Genomic DNA, 13,276 nt, shown 5'->3' on the forward strand with positions numbered 1-13,276 from the left:
CAAAACGGTAAGCGGGTAGAGGAACAGAAAAAAGAAATTTTCCCAGAGCTTAACAAATGTGGCTCTCCTTAGGGCCTGCACAGGCCATCACAATGAGTGGGAGACAGATCCTCTCAGGCACTGGTGAAATTCCATGAGAGCAGAGAGAAAATAAGTATCTAAACTTTGTGGAGGAGGGGGTGCTGTCACAAAAACAACACATAAAAAGGACTGGAACTCAGAATGACACCAGCTTCCTCAACAGCAATTCTAGAAAAGAACATTTTCAGACATGGAAGATCTGAAAGTTTTATTCACACTTTCTCAGGAAGCTACTAGAGAATGTGCTTCACCAAAACATGACAATACATTGAAACCAGAAATCCAAGACTCCAAGAAGCAGATGACTCCCCAGAAGAAAGGTAAGAAGAAACACCAGCAGCCACAGAGGTCAAAAGCAACCAACCCAAGCATGTCTCATCATCAGCATGAGACAGAGGATTCTGGAAAGGATGTATCCAAGGAGACAGTGCTGACAGACTGAAAAATGTATCTGATCACAACGAGAAGAATTTTTTAAGTAAGTTAGAGATTTAGAGAATAATTAACCAAAATATACATATTAAATAAGTCAGAGATAAAGGGAATAATTAATCAAAATATATATACCTTTAATACTGATTTTATTCACAAGTTGTGCTTTAACTATGTTGGAAGATGGAGGAGGGCAGGAGATACCATAGAAAGCTAAAACCTCTTCTTCATAGATAGAAGCCGAATAGATTAGGAACAGCTATACATAAGCGTATTATTTAGAAATGTGGAATTAAATATGAGAAAGCAGCCAAGAGATGAAGGTAGCAGTCCCAAGTGAGTAATTTAGGGATAGGAAAGATAGAACAGTTGATTGTTATTTTTTTGTTACAAACCTTGTGATACTGTTTGACTTTTTAGCATCTATCAACAGTCTTTGTGAAAGAACAACACAGAGAATATTTTCAAAGTTGAGAAAAGAAAACCTAAGATAGAATCTGCTATGACATGCTATAACTGATTGTGAAAAAATTAATGTAGAGAGCAGAAAAAGGCTTAGTTGGACAAACTTACAAACTTGAAAAAATTTAAGGTGCTTAAAGATTAGAGTTATTCTATTAATCATCAACAGGCATTTGGATAGACATTTTTAATCCATCATGTGTCACTGAACCAGTAGCACCAAGAGTAAACTTCATTCATTTTTGTGAATTTAACCATACTGACTTGCTCTATCACACAGGGGCTTGAGGTGGTAAAGCTTTATTGTGACTTTTTTTGAGCTCAGGGTCAAGACTGAAATTTTTCTGAACAACTACAACCCTCAGCCACAGTTAATGAACACCGGATGGCTATGGAAATTTGCCTTTGCTGAAGTCTCAATGTTTGTTAATGACTTCATCCTAAAATTACAAGGCAAAATAGTGCTGACATGTAACGTCATTTCAACAGCTTTGGCTTATAAGGAAAGTCAAGCTGCTTCATATACCTCCTATTAAAAATAAGATTCCCAGTTCCATACAAATTTGTAGTGGATATATTTTCTAAGCTCAAACTACAGTTAAATTGCATTTTTCGGACCTTGATGCAAGAGCAAAGTAAATTTCCCTGTTTCAAAATCAATTTCGTTGTGTAATTGAGGAGCTTTCATCTAATTTTCAACTGGTAATGATTAATTTACTATGTAATGACATGCAAATATCAAGGAAAGAATCTAAGAGAATTCTATATATGCCTTCCAGGTAATGAATATACTCAACTAAAGTCATATGCTTGGGGACCGATACAGAATGTGGGAGTACCCATCTGTATAAAAAGATATTTTCCAAGATGAAATATATAAAATCTCATTGCAGATTAATATTACTAGATTACATGTACATTTGCAATAGATTTTGATGAGAGGATAACTCTAATTTTGAACATCAATTAGATGAAATGTTATCCCACCCCCAGAAAAAGAATTTCAGTCTTCACATTAGTAGATATTATAGAAAATTGAACTCAATTATTATTATTATTATTTTTTTTTTTTGAGACAGGGTCTCACTCTGTTGCCCAGGCTAGAGTGAATACCGTGGCGTCAGCCTAGCTCATAGCAACCTCAAACTCCTGAGCTCAAGCGATCCTCCTGTCTCAGCCTCCTGAGTAGCTGGGACTACAAGCATGCACCACCATGCCCGGCTAATTTTTTCTATATATATTTTTAGCTGTCCATATAATTTCTTTCTATTTTTAGTAGAGATGGGGTCTCGCTCTTGCTCAGGCTGGTCTCGAACTCCTGAGCTCAAACGATCCGCCCACCTCGGCCTCCCAGAGTGCTAGGATTACAGGCGTGAGCCATCGCGCCCGGCCTCAATTATTATGTTTTGAGTGTCATCAATAACCAAGTCTGTGAAAATTTGTTTTCTCTCTTGTTATATATCTTCACAATATCCTTTTTTGCCTCTTGGCCCGTAAAATCTAAAATATGTACTATCTAGCCCTTTGCAATAAAAGCTCTGTTTGACAATTCCTGGTCTAAAGTGCCCTATATCCATATAGTCCTGTTCCTCTCCAGGAACCCTTCGTAACCTGGCATTGATTCTAGGACTCCCAGAGAATACTACGTAACTTCTTAAGAGAAGAGTTCATCCGTTTTAATGTGGGACAGCATGCCAAGGAGCAGAGATGAGTAAAAGAAAAAAGAACAATAGTAAAGGTAAGGAATTATTCTATAAGCTGCTAACGCTAAGAACCTCTGTCAGCAAAGAAAAACAAAACAAAGAAGAGAGAGACACGGAGAAAGAAAGTCTCAAAAATATTTTATCCTGAGAAATGCTTGATATTTTAACTTCTATCACCGAACAACTAATGATACTTATATTATGTAAAAATTACTAAAGATATAAAGAAGTTAAAACTACTTGCTCACAAAATATTTAAAATCTAGTTAAAGAGAAAAAAAAAATCCTAAAATAATTTACTTAGATACTTACTCTGAACATTCACAAAGGAGTGACCCACAAGGGAACTGGAACAATCCAAAATGATTGACAAAAAAGGTAGGAAGAAAGCCAAGCCCCAGAAGATGTGAAATCAAATACACAGAACAATAATAAAACTGCATGTTTTGTTCACCAAGAGGTGAATGAACACTTAGAGGGAATTCTCCACGTAGGATTCATGCAGGAGAATAACATGGAGATAAAGCTGCAGAAATTAGAAGATTTATACAGGAACCTGACGACTGGGGCGAGCACCAGAGGTCCCTACCAGCAAACACAAGGGGAACTGCCAAAGGTTGAGTAGGATCATTCTTGAGGGGCTGCGTGTAGGGGGAGGTCATAAGCAAAGTAATATTTTAGATGCCTGGGAAAGAGCCACCTGGGGATTGGAAACAGAGACCCATTACAGCAAAGCAACCAGAGTATCTCCAGAGGTAACAAAGCCTGACCTAGCTTCACAGCAGTGGAAACGGAAAGAAAAAGACAGCTGCAAGAGTCACTATGAGGGTAGATCCAATAGGCCTTGGTAAATATCTGAATGATCATCAGGTTGAAATGAAAACATGGCAAAAAGGGACTAAAACTTCAACTCTTGGAACTAGCACCAGTTCAGAAAGGTGGATGATTAAATGGTATTTGCCCACCCTCTAGAGAAACAATGGAACAAATGAAATTGGATTAAGTGTGTCTGTATGTTCCCAAAAAGGCCCTAATCTGCCACTTCATATTAAGTGCCAACTGAGCTAAAAAACAAGTATACAAAGTCAATCTCCGATCTTTAATAAAAAGTTCCACTAAAGCGTTCCAAAGTGACAGCAATTAGGACTCAAAAAGAGAGAGGTGGCTACTATAATAGAAGCTAAATATCCTATGGCTAAATATCCTAAACAATCACAAACACACACACACAGAGCCAGGTGACCTAGAAGCAGCAGCCTGGGTCATAAGTCTCTACTAGCAGTCTTTCTCTGCGTGCTACTACTTCGGCTTGCTAGGCCTGGCTATCCACGATGCCCAGCTCAATACCCCTCTGGAAATTGGGAATCCCCTGAGTTCTGCAAGATTGCGATATACAAAAGCAGACTACAGAGGCTGTTATTTAAATTTCTTAAAATAACACAGAGCACAGAAATGTATTGCACCTAGCTCCAAGAGACTGGCCTAGACCTGGTTCGCCGCCAAGACTCCAGAGTCTTCCAACACAACACTGCTTTCCTTGATGGAACTCACAGATGTAACTCCTGATAATCATAATGGTCTTACCTTTCAAACCAAGTTTTAAAATTAAAAGAAATGTTTTCTTCTTTGTGGCTCCTTGCCCATTACAAGTTATCCTGGTAACAGTTTCTTCCAATTTACTGCATTAGCAGATTAGCAGGAAAAAGTGGGATGTGGATATGAAACAGAAGCTTTCCTAGTAAAAAAAAAAAAAAAAAAAGCACAAAATCATATAAGTTCTCTTTTGGTTTTTGGTTTGATGACAGTTGCCATTAAAAGATAATGAATGATTCAGGGTGAAGATTCACACAGAACTATACCTCAGAGAACTCAAAAGTCCTAGTTAATTGAAATTTTTCTAAGTGAACACAGGAAAAAAGGCACTGTCATCCCTCTACCTCAGCTTTTATCCTACACTAAATAATAACTCAGAAATAAATATAGACACCATAATAGCACTATCAATGAGTCAAGAAGAATACATATTCTTAACTTTACCTTATGAAAACATCAATAATATTCTTTTCCAACACAGAGTTGACTATAAATACACCATACTTTAAAATACTAAAAAAAATTTCAAAAAGTTCCTTCCTTTAAATGCCCCTAGGTAGCCCATGTAATACCTTTAACAATCATAATTGTTTTTTTTTTTTTTTTTTTTTTTTTGAGACAGAGTGTCGCTTTGCTGCCCGGGCTAGAGTGAGTGCCGTGGCGTCAGCCTAGCTTACAGCAACCTCAAACTCCTGGGCTTAAGCAATCCTACTGCCTCAGCCTCCCGAGTAGCTGGGACTACAGGCATGTGCCACCATGCCCGGCTAATTTTTTTTTTCTATATATATTTTAGTTGGCCAGATAACTTCTTTCTATTTTTAGTAGAGACGAGGTCTCGCTCTTGCTCAGGCTGGTCTCGAACTCCTGACCTTTAGCGATCCACCCGCCTCGGCCTCCCAGAGTGCTAGGATTACAGGCGTGAGCCACCGCGCCCGGCCTAACAATCATAATTGTTATCAAGAAATGTGAGTAGAACACTAAGGTCACTGAAATTCTAGCTGTAGCCAAATTCAGTCTCTAATGTCAATTAACCAAATGCTGCACATGAAAGGAATATAAAATTGTCTTCCAAGGCACTTCATATATAACACTGCAGAAAAAGACTCAAACTGTGGACATTGTACTAATTAGAAATCCCTTAAGAATGTAGTCTATAAGGCATCTCCAAAAAAAAAAAAAAAAGTGTTCATCTAATGCCTTTCTTCCATGAAACATTCTGCATTGTGATCTTGACATTTTCCCTCCAGTAAGATAACAAAAACAATGGTAAACATTTGTTAATCTAAAAAAATTAATTAACAAACACAACAGTGACAAACCTCGGTGAAAATGAAAGAGAGCATATTTATTTCTAAAATAAAACATTTTACCAGTTAAGTGCTTTTTAAAATTTTTTTTAGAGATGGGGGTCTTGCTCTTTCACTCAGGCTGGAGTGCAGTGGTGCAATCATGGCTCACTGCATCCCAAACTCCTGGGCTCAAATGATCCCCACCCCCCACCCCCAGCCTCCCTAGTAGTTAGGATTACACAAGATTGTTAAGTACTTTTTGAACATACACTTGAAAAGGTATAGTTGATCATCTAAATTTTTTGCTTAACATCATAAGAACAGATCTAGCAACAGTATGTGTTGCTAGAGTCCTTAGACACTAACACACTAGTGTAAAAACTGCATTACTAAACGTCACAGGTAAGTCCAGCCCCATCACATTCATTCTGTATTAGGGTTCCAGATCCTTTTAAGAATCCTTTTAACAATCCAACAATGTTATATACTTCCCAAAAATGTACATACATACAAAATCTGGCATTTAAATTTGAGTGGTCTCAGGATCCCCAAAGCCAATCTGCAATTATTTCTCATACCACCCACTGTACCCACTTACAGGCTGGTCCAATCACAGGCTCCCAGAAGAGTTTACCAACACTATGCTTCACACTTCCATTCAGTAATGCCAAAAGAAAACACAGCTATCAAACATATTCACAGCATTGTGAATCCAGCTGCTTACCAAAACTGCAGTAAGTACACTGAGATACAACCCACTTTCTGGAAAAGGGTCTTTGTTTAACTGCTTATAGTTTTTTCACTTTAGACTAATCAAGGGAAAGACTGGGTCTATATTATAGATGCTAAGATGCTATTACTGACATTGGTTATTCTAAAGTGTAAGAATATGAGGTATGGTGGCTCACACCTGTAATCCCAGTTACTCGAGAGGCTGAGGTGGGAGGATCACTTGAGGTCAGGAGTTTGATTGCGACCAGCCTGCACAACACAGAGAGATCTCATCTCCAAAAGAATGAAAAAAATTAGCCAGGTATGATGATGTGCACCTGTGGCCCCAGCTACTAGGGATAGACCGTGGTGGGAGGATCACGTAGGCCCAGCAGTTTGAGGCTGCAGTAAGCCATGATGGTGCCACTGCATTCCAGCCTGGGCCAGAGAGCAAAATGCCATTTCAAAAAAAAAAAAAAAAAAAAAATTTAAGAATATGAAAAACAAGATCAAAAGATGGAACACAGAATGGAACGGTGCGCAAGGACAGCGTTGGGACTTCTAGGTAAAAGAGTGTATAACAAACATACACTGAAATGCCTCTAAAACTACAGTGAAAGGACTGTTTCTAGTGTTACAGCTCTTTTAGAATTTGTCTAGCAGGTTTTCTCATTTTTACTGGAAAACCCCTCATGCAAAAAAAAGACTGGTTTTGATTTCTTTTTTAAAAAAGAACAATCCACAGGATCAGAAGACGACAATAAAACTGAAGAGGTGCCGGAACAGAAAGAATACTGATTAAAAGTTATCTAATGAACACTTAGACCCCCAAATGTCACCCTCTCTTGCCCCTTCCCACACCAGCAGATAACTGTTGGCTAAGACAGTAGGCTCTGCACAGGGACACTCCAGCAAAGCACAGCTGGGGATGGGATTGCCATGCTGAAAAAAGAGGGACTGTGTGAATTGCAAAATGAATGCCGGACACAGGCATCCACCTACCTGTGACACATCGCTCACCCTCCATCCAACCCCCAGCCAGATTCCCCTATTGGACTTCTTCATTTCCTGTCAGCAGGAAAGACCTTTACTCTCCAGACTGAACACTCAAGGTGCCTTTTCAGTGAGCTAACCTTGACAAAAAAGACCTGAAAACACACTGGAGGCCCTCCAACCAAAGGAGTTCAACTAGTCAATGCTGTAATGTTTACAGCCAATGAGACCCATAAAAGAATGGAGCTTTCAATCAGTCACTCTCACTCCAACCTCTAAAACAAGTCTTCATTTTAAACTTGCAGAACTTTGCAAGAGCAGTACAAGAAACGACCTGGATTCACCAACTGACATCACTGTGCCATTTCTGCTTTACCACCCCCTTTCCTTGTACGTCCTACCGACCTAAACATTTGAGAGTGACTGCAGCCATCACATCCCTCTACTCTGAAATGCTCCAGTGTTTTGTAAGAGCAAGGTATTATTCCCTTATCACGGTACACATGTCACAATCAGGAGTTTAACATATCATATAAGGACTACACAGTTCATACTCCAATTCCACCAACTGCTCTATAATGTCCTTCATGGCAATCCTCCTTTCCTTCTGCCCAGGATCATGTATCATATCTACTGTCAATTTCTCCTTAATTTCCTCTCATCTGAAACAGTTCTTCAGCATTTTTTATCTTCCATTTCACTGGCATCCTTAAAGAATACAGGTTATGCATTTCTGGCGGGAATACTACATAAATGTTTTTTTCTAGAGCATTACGTTAAGAGACAAGATGATGTCAATTTGTTCCATTACTGGTAACAATTTTGATTACTTGGTTAAGATAACATGTGCCAGATTTCTTTACTGTAAAGTGACCATTTTCCCTTAGCAATTAATTAGTAAGTTAATTAGTAAGTAATCTCTGGGAAGATACTTAAAGAGACTATGTTCTTAAAACATTCACCCAATAGTTTTAGTGCCCACTGGCAATTCTTATCTGAATCAATTGATATTCAGTTATAAACTAACAAGGTTTTTGTAGTTCTACTGTTCCTTCTGCATTTGATGGCATTCTAACTTCAATAAGCAATGTTCCCTTCCCCTATTCATCTTTTCTTTCCATAATTCATTATTAGCATGGATTCACAGATTCTTATTAACATCATTTTTCATTCCGATGTTCAAATGGCCCCAGATTTGGCCAGTGGGAGCCCCTTCAAGCACACTTTTGTATGCTTGCCATAATTTTTGAGCACTTCCTTATTTCCTCCCTTAACATGTTCCAGACTTAGCTTGTGCATTCTCTGCCTCATCTTTGAAATCAGCTGTTTCTCCAAGGAGTCCTGGTTCCTCTTAGTAGGGGATGGTATTTAGAAATGAAGATATGAGAGGTAAGTATGGTCACAGATACTGCGGTGTCACTCCTCCTGCCCTCTGATAGTGGAAAAAGCTGGAAAAGGATGTCAATTTCATGTGACGCAACTCTATATGTTGTGTATCCCTTTTAAATATGAACAAAAACCAAGGATTACTAGACACCTCCAGAAAGGCTCTGTCATAAGTAGTAGCAAAGCAAACACAAAAATGCAAGTTGGAGGAAAAAGACTATACAAAGAAAAAGAGAACATAAAAAGTAATAATTGATATAAAAATGCATCCATTAAATAAAAAAGGATACTGTTTAAAGGGGACACGGAATAAAAAGAACTTGGAAATTAAATTTACTTTCACAGCAGAAATTAAAAGCTGAACAGAAAGGTTGGAAGATAAAGTAGAGGGGGAAAAACTCAAAAAATGAGAGAAAAGAAAATTGGAATTCCAAAATGGAACATCCAACATCCAAGTAATGGGGTTTAAAAAAGAGAAAGAGAGAGAAGAAAACAGAAGGGAGGAAATCAGAGAAATAATTCTCCAAAACATCCCTGAAAATAGACCTAGACCAAGGAAGATGACTGTGAAATTTTATGACCCCGGGCACAAAGAAAAGCCCAGATCTTCTACAAAGGATCAAAAATCTGAATAGTTTCAGATTTCTCAAGAGCAAAACAGGAAAAAAACAAAGCAACACATTAGGATGGCTACTACCGAAAAAAAAAAAAAACAAAACAGAAATAAAGAGTCAATGAGGATGCAGAGAAACTGGAACCCTTCTGTACTACTGGTAGGAATATAAAATGGTACTGCCACTATGGAAAACAAAATGTTGGTTCCTCAAAAAAATTAAAAATATAATTTCCATATGATCCAGAATTCCACTTCTGGGTCTATACGCAAAAGGACTGAAAGCAGGGTCTCCAAGAGATATCTGTACACTCATGCTTGTAGCAGCATTATTCACATAGCTACAACATGGAAGCAACCCAAGTGTCCTTCAACAGATGAATGGATAAGTGAGATGTGGTGCAGGTTGAGTATTCCCTATTTGAAATGTTTGTCCCAGATGTGTTTCAGATTTTGAATATTTTCAGATTTTGGAATATGTACATAAACATAATGAGATATCTTGGGGATAGAACTCGAGTAAACATGAAATTCATTTATGTTTAATATATACCTTATACACATAGCCTGACAGTTTTATATAATATTTTTAATAAATTGTGTTATTGTTTAATAAACTTCAACACATTTCCTGAGGTTAGGTGTGGAATTTTCACTTGTGGTATCAAGTCAGTGCTTTACTCTCAGATTTTGGAGAATTTTGGATTTTGGATTTTCGAATTGAGGATGCTTAACCTCTACATACAATGGAATATTATTCAGCCTTAAAAAGAAGGAAATTCTGACATATGCAACAACATAGATGAATCTTAAATATATACTAAGTGAAATAAGCCAGTCATAAAACAGACAAAAATGTCTTTTGATAAAGACAAAAGACTGCGTGACTCCCCTTAATATACTCAGAATAGATAAAATCAGAGGGAAAGTAGAATAGTGGTCACCAGGGGCTGGGGAGAGGGGGAGAATGGAGAATTGTTTAATAGATATGGAGTTTCAGTTTTATACAATAAAAAGAGTTCTGGAGATGGATAGCGTTGATGGTTGTGTAACATTGTGAATGTACTTAATACCACTGAATTGTACGTACACTTAAAAATGACTAAAATGGTAAATTTTGTATGTATCTTGCCACAAAAAAAAAAAAATGATGAGGCAATGCCTAAAGAATTCTCAAGGAAGGTATAATGGACTGAATGTCTGTGACACCTCACCATTCAGCGTGACTGTATTCAGAAGAAAAGTAATTAAAGTTAAATGTGGTCGTAGGGTGAGGCCTTGAAATGACAGATTAGTGTCCTTATAGGGGACAGCACAGAGGTTGCTCTCTTTGCGCACACACACCCAAGGAAAGGCCATGTGATGCGGTTTGGGCCATAATCCCAAAATACACAATCCTGAATGCCATAGTCCCAAATATTGAAATCCTGAAAGACCAAAATCCCAAAAATATAATTCTGGAAAACATAATTTTAAAAATTCTTTAAAAGACATTTATTTACATTTTTCAAGGGGATTTGATAAACATGTAAAAACACAACAGAATACTTCATACAACAAAATAGGCAATAACATAACATACGTATTTTTGCAAGTATAAATACTCAGGTATCCTAACAATAGTCACACAGGTATAACAGTTATGAGTAGACAAACCATACTCATAAAGAAATAGGTCAAAAAGTGAAATGTATAAACTCTTATCACTATGCTTGGTAACTGTGTGCACCCAGCTTTATAACTGTGGTCATCTGAAATTCTGTGATAGACAACCTAAGTCTTTTGAAGAGATCAAAATTGATAATGGGTCACCACTGTGTGTGCAGTTGCTCAAAGAGCTGAAATCTTGATAAATTTTATCTTTCACAAACACATATGTACAAAAAGTACATCTCTTCCACTTATTGAGGAAATTTTAACATATTTACATGCACAATGCTTATACACAAAGTCAACACTGTGATAATGCACTTTCGTGGAGTCAAATTTGCAAAAAAAAAAAAAATGCATAAAATGAATTAGGACTCTCTAAAAGTCTATACACAATTTACACCTCCAGTATTGGAAGTGCTTCAAAGACGAAATACATAGCATAACGAACTGGCACTGTGTCTGAAGGGCTAGAAGTTGTATGTAATTAAATAATTTGGTAGGAGGGATTTCTTGTATTTTTCACCTGTGCTTTCACTTCTGTATCTTTGAAACATTTGCTGCCCTTGTATTTGGAAAGTGGTTGTGGCCTACATTTTGTAAGTATATGGTGTTCATTTGAAAGTCTGGTTGTTGCTCAGTTCTTATAATTAAGCAACCTCTGCTTTCACAGCACCAATAATTAGCTTTTAAATTTTTATCTTTCACCATTAAGTAGCCTCATACAATTAACTGATGCAAGGCAACAACTTCACAGATCTCTTCCATTGTGTTCTAAGCAACACAGTAAGAAGGAATGATATTCGGCTTCCTCAATAACAAAATCTGTATTAGGGTTCTCGAGAGAGAGAGAGAACCAGTAAGATATATATATAGATCTACGAGAAGGGATTGATCGGGGGAATTGGCTCACACAATTATGGTGACTGTGAAGTCCCACAACAGGCCACCTGCAAGCTGGAGACCCTGGGATGCCAGTACTGTGGCTTAGCCCAAGTCCAAAGGCCTCAAAAGCAGGGAAGCAGATAGTTAAACTCTCAGTCCACAAAAACTTCAGGACCCGGGGTAGTGGCTGGTATATATCCTTGAGTCCAAAGGCTGGCAAGCCTGGACTTATGGTGTCCAAGGCAGCAGAGGAAAAGTCTACCCCAGCTCTCAGAGAGATACCAATTCTCTCTCCTTCTATATATGTTCTTTCTGGGCCCCTGGCTGATGGGATAGTTACCACCAAAGTTGAGAGTAGCTATTCCCCAGCTAGTCTACTCAGACTCACACACTAATGTCCTCTAGAAATACCCTCACAGACATACCCAAACTAATGTTTTTACCAAGTTTCTAAGTATTCCTTAGACCAGTCAATACCTTAAATTAAGTCCACGAGCCAATCTCTTGTCAACTTGCACCCATACACATCTCCTTAAACTGTTTTAATTTCCAAATAAAGATAATAACAAGGTAATAGTTCTGCCTAACATGATGTAACTAACATGATGCAACTATCCTGTGTACAACCAAAAATCACTAATCACATCCCCAGAATTCAGCTTTCAGGATTTCAATATTCAGGAGTTTACTCTTTGGGGATTGGGATTTTTGGGATTTTAAACTTTAGGGATTATGATCTTTAGGAATTTTGATCCTTAGGGATTTCAACATTTAAGATTGTAGCGTCCAGGATGCCTTTTAGTATGATGATTAGTACTGCATGTGAGGATAGATAGTGTCTGTAAACCAGGAAGAGGGTCCTCACCAGAAACCAAATTGGTCAGAACCTCGATCTTGGGCTACTGAGCTTCTAGAACTGTGAGAAAATAAATTTGTTGTTTAAGTCACCCAGACTATGGTATTTTGTTATGGCAATCTGAGCAGACTAATACAGAAGGAAAATGATTTCCAATCCAGAAGCATATACCCAGCCAAACTATCAATCAAGAATACAGAAAGAGACAAAGAAAGTCAAAAAAGATTTTAATTAATTAATTAAAAAATATTTATTTATTTATTTATTTACCTCCCAAACACCTTTTTCACAGAAAACTACTGGAGACTTCTCCATTAAAGCAAGGGAAAGCAACAAGACAAAACAAAACACAGAACAGGAGAGCCAATGTAGGAGAGAGGCAAAAAGAACCTTCAAGTTCATGGTAAAGGGAGAGTCAGCAGTCCAGACTAGCGTAGGGCAAGATTTCTTCAAAAAGGTAAAGCTGATGGAATACATGAACATGTAATAACTGGCTAAAAGTTTGAGCCTGAATTAGTGATAAGTGCATTTAAAAAAAACCACACACGCTTCCAGGGAAAACCAAAAGTTGTTGAGGAAGGGAAAGTGTAATTTACTACTTAACAGCCAAAAATAGCATACG

General features: G+C 37.7%; 1 protein-coding gene and 1 non-coding gene across 10 annotated transcripts in view; one reads left to right on the forward strand and one right to left on the reverse strand.

Moving 5' to 3' along the window:
* PPP6R3 (protein phosphatase 6 regulatory subunit 3) overlaps positions 1–13,276 on the reverse strand; it is a 145,199-nt gene that overhangs the window by 96,894 nt on the left and 35,029 nt on the right. For 7 of the 9 annotated variants that reach the window (XM_069471733.1, XM_069471734.1, XM_069471732.1 and 4 more), the window contains exon 1: positions 4,263–4,408. The exons of the other annotated variants lie outside the window; for them this stretch is intronic. The gene's annotated coding sequence lies outside the window, so the exon portion shown is untranslated. Of the gene's footprint in view, positions 1–4,262; positions 4,409–13,276 lie in introns of those variants that run through there. 9 annotated transcript variants of the gene reach the window in all.
* On the forward strand, positions 6,901–6,962 carry LOC138385570 (U7 small nuclear RNA). Its single transcript, XR_011233793.1, has one exon. It is a non-coding gene; the product is annotated as a U7 small nuclear RNA (small nuclear RNA).

Source organism: Eulemur rufifrons, chromosome 6 (assembly GCF_041146395.1).
Source record: "Eulemur rufifrons isolate Redbay chromosome 6, OSU_ERuf_1, whole genome shotgun sequence".
In the NCBI taxonomy this organism is placed as follows: Eukaryota; Metazoa; Chordata; class Mammalia; order Primates; family Lemuridae; genus Eulemur; species Eulemur rufifrons.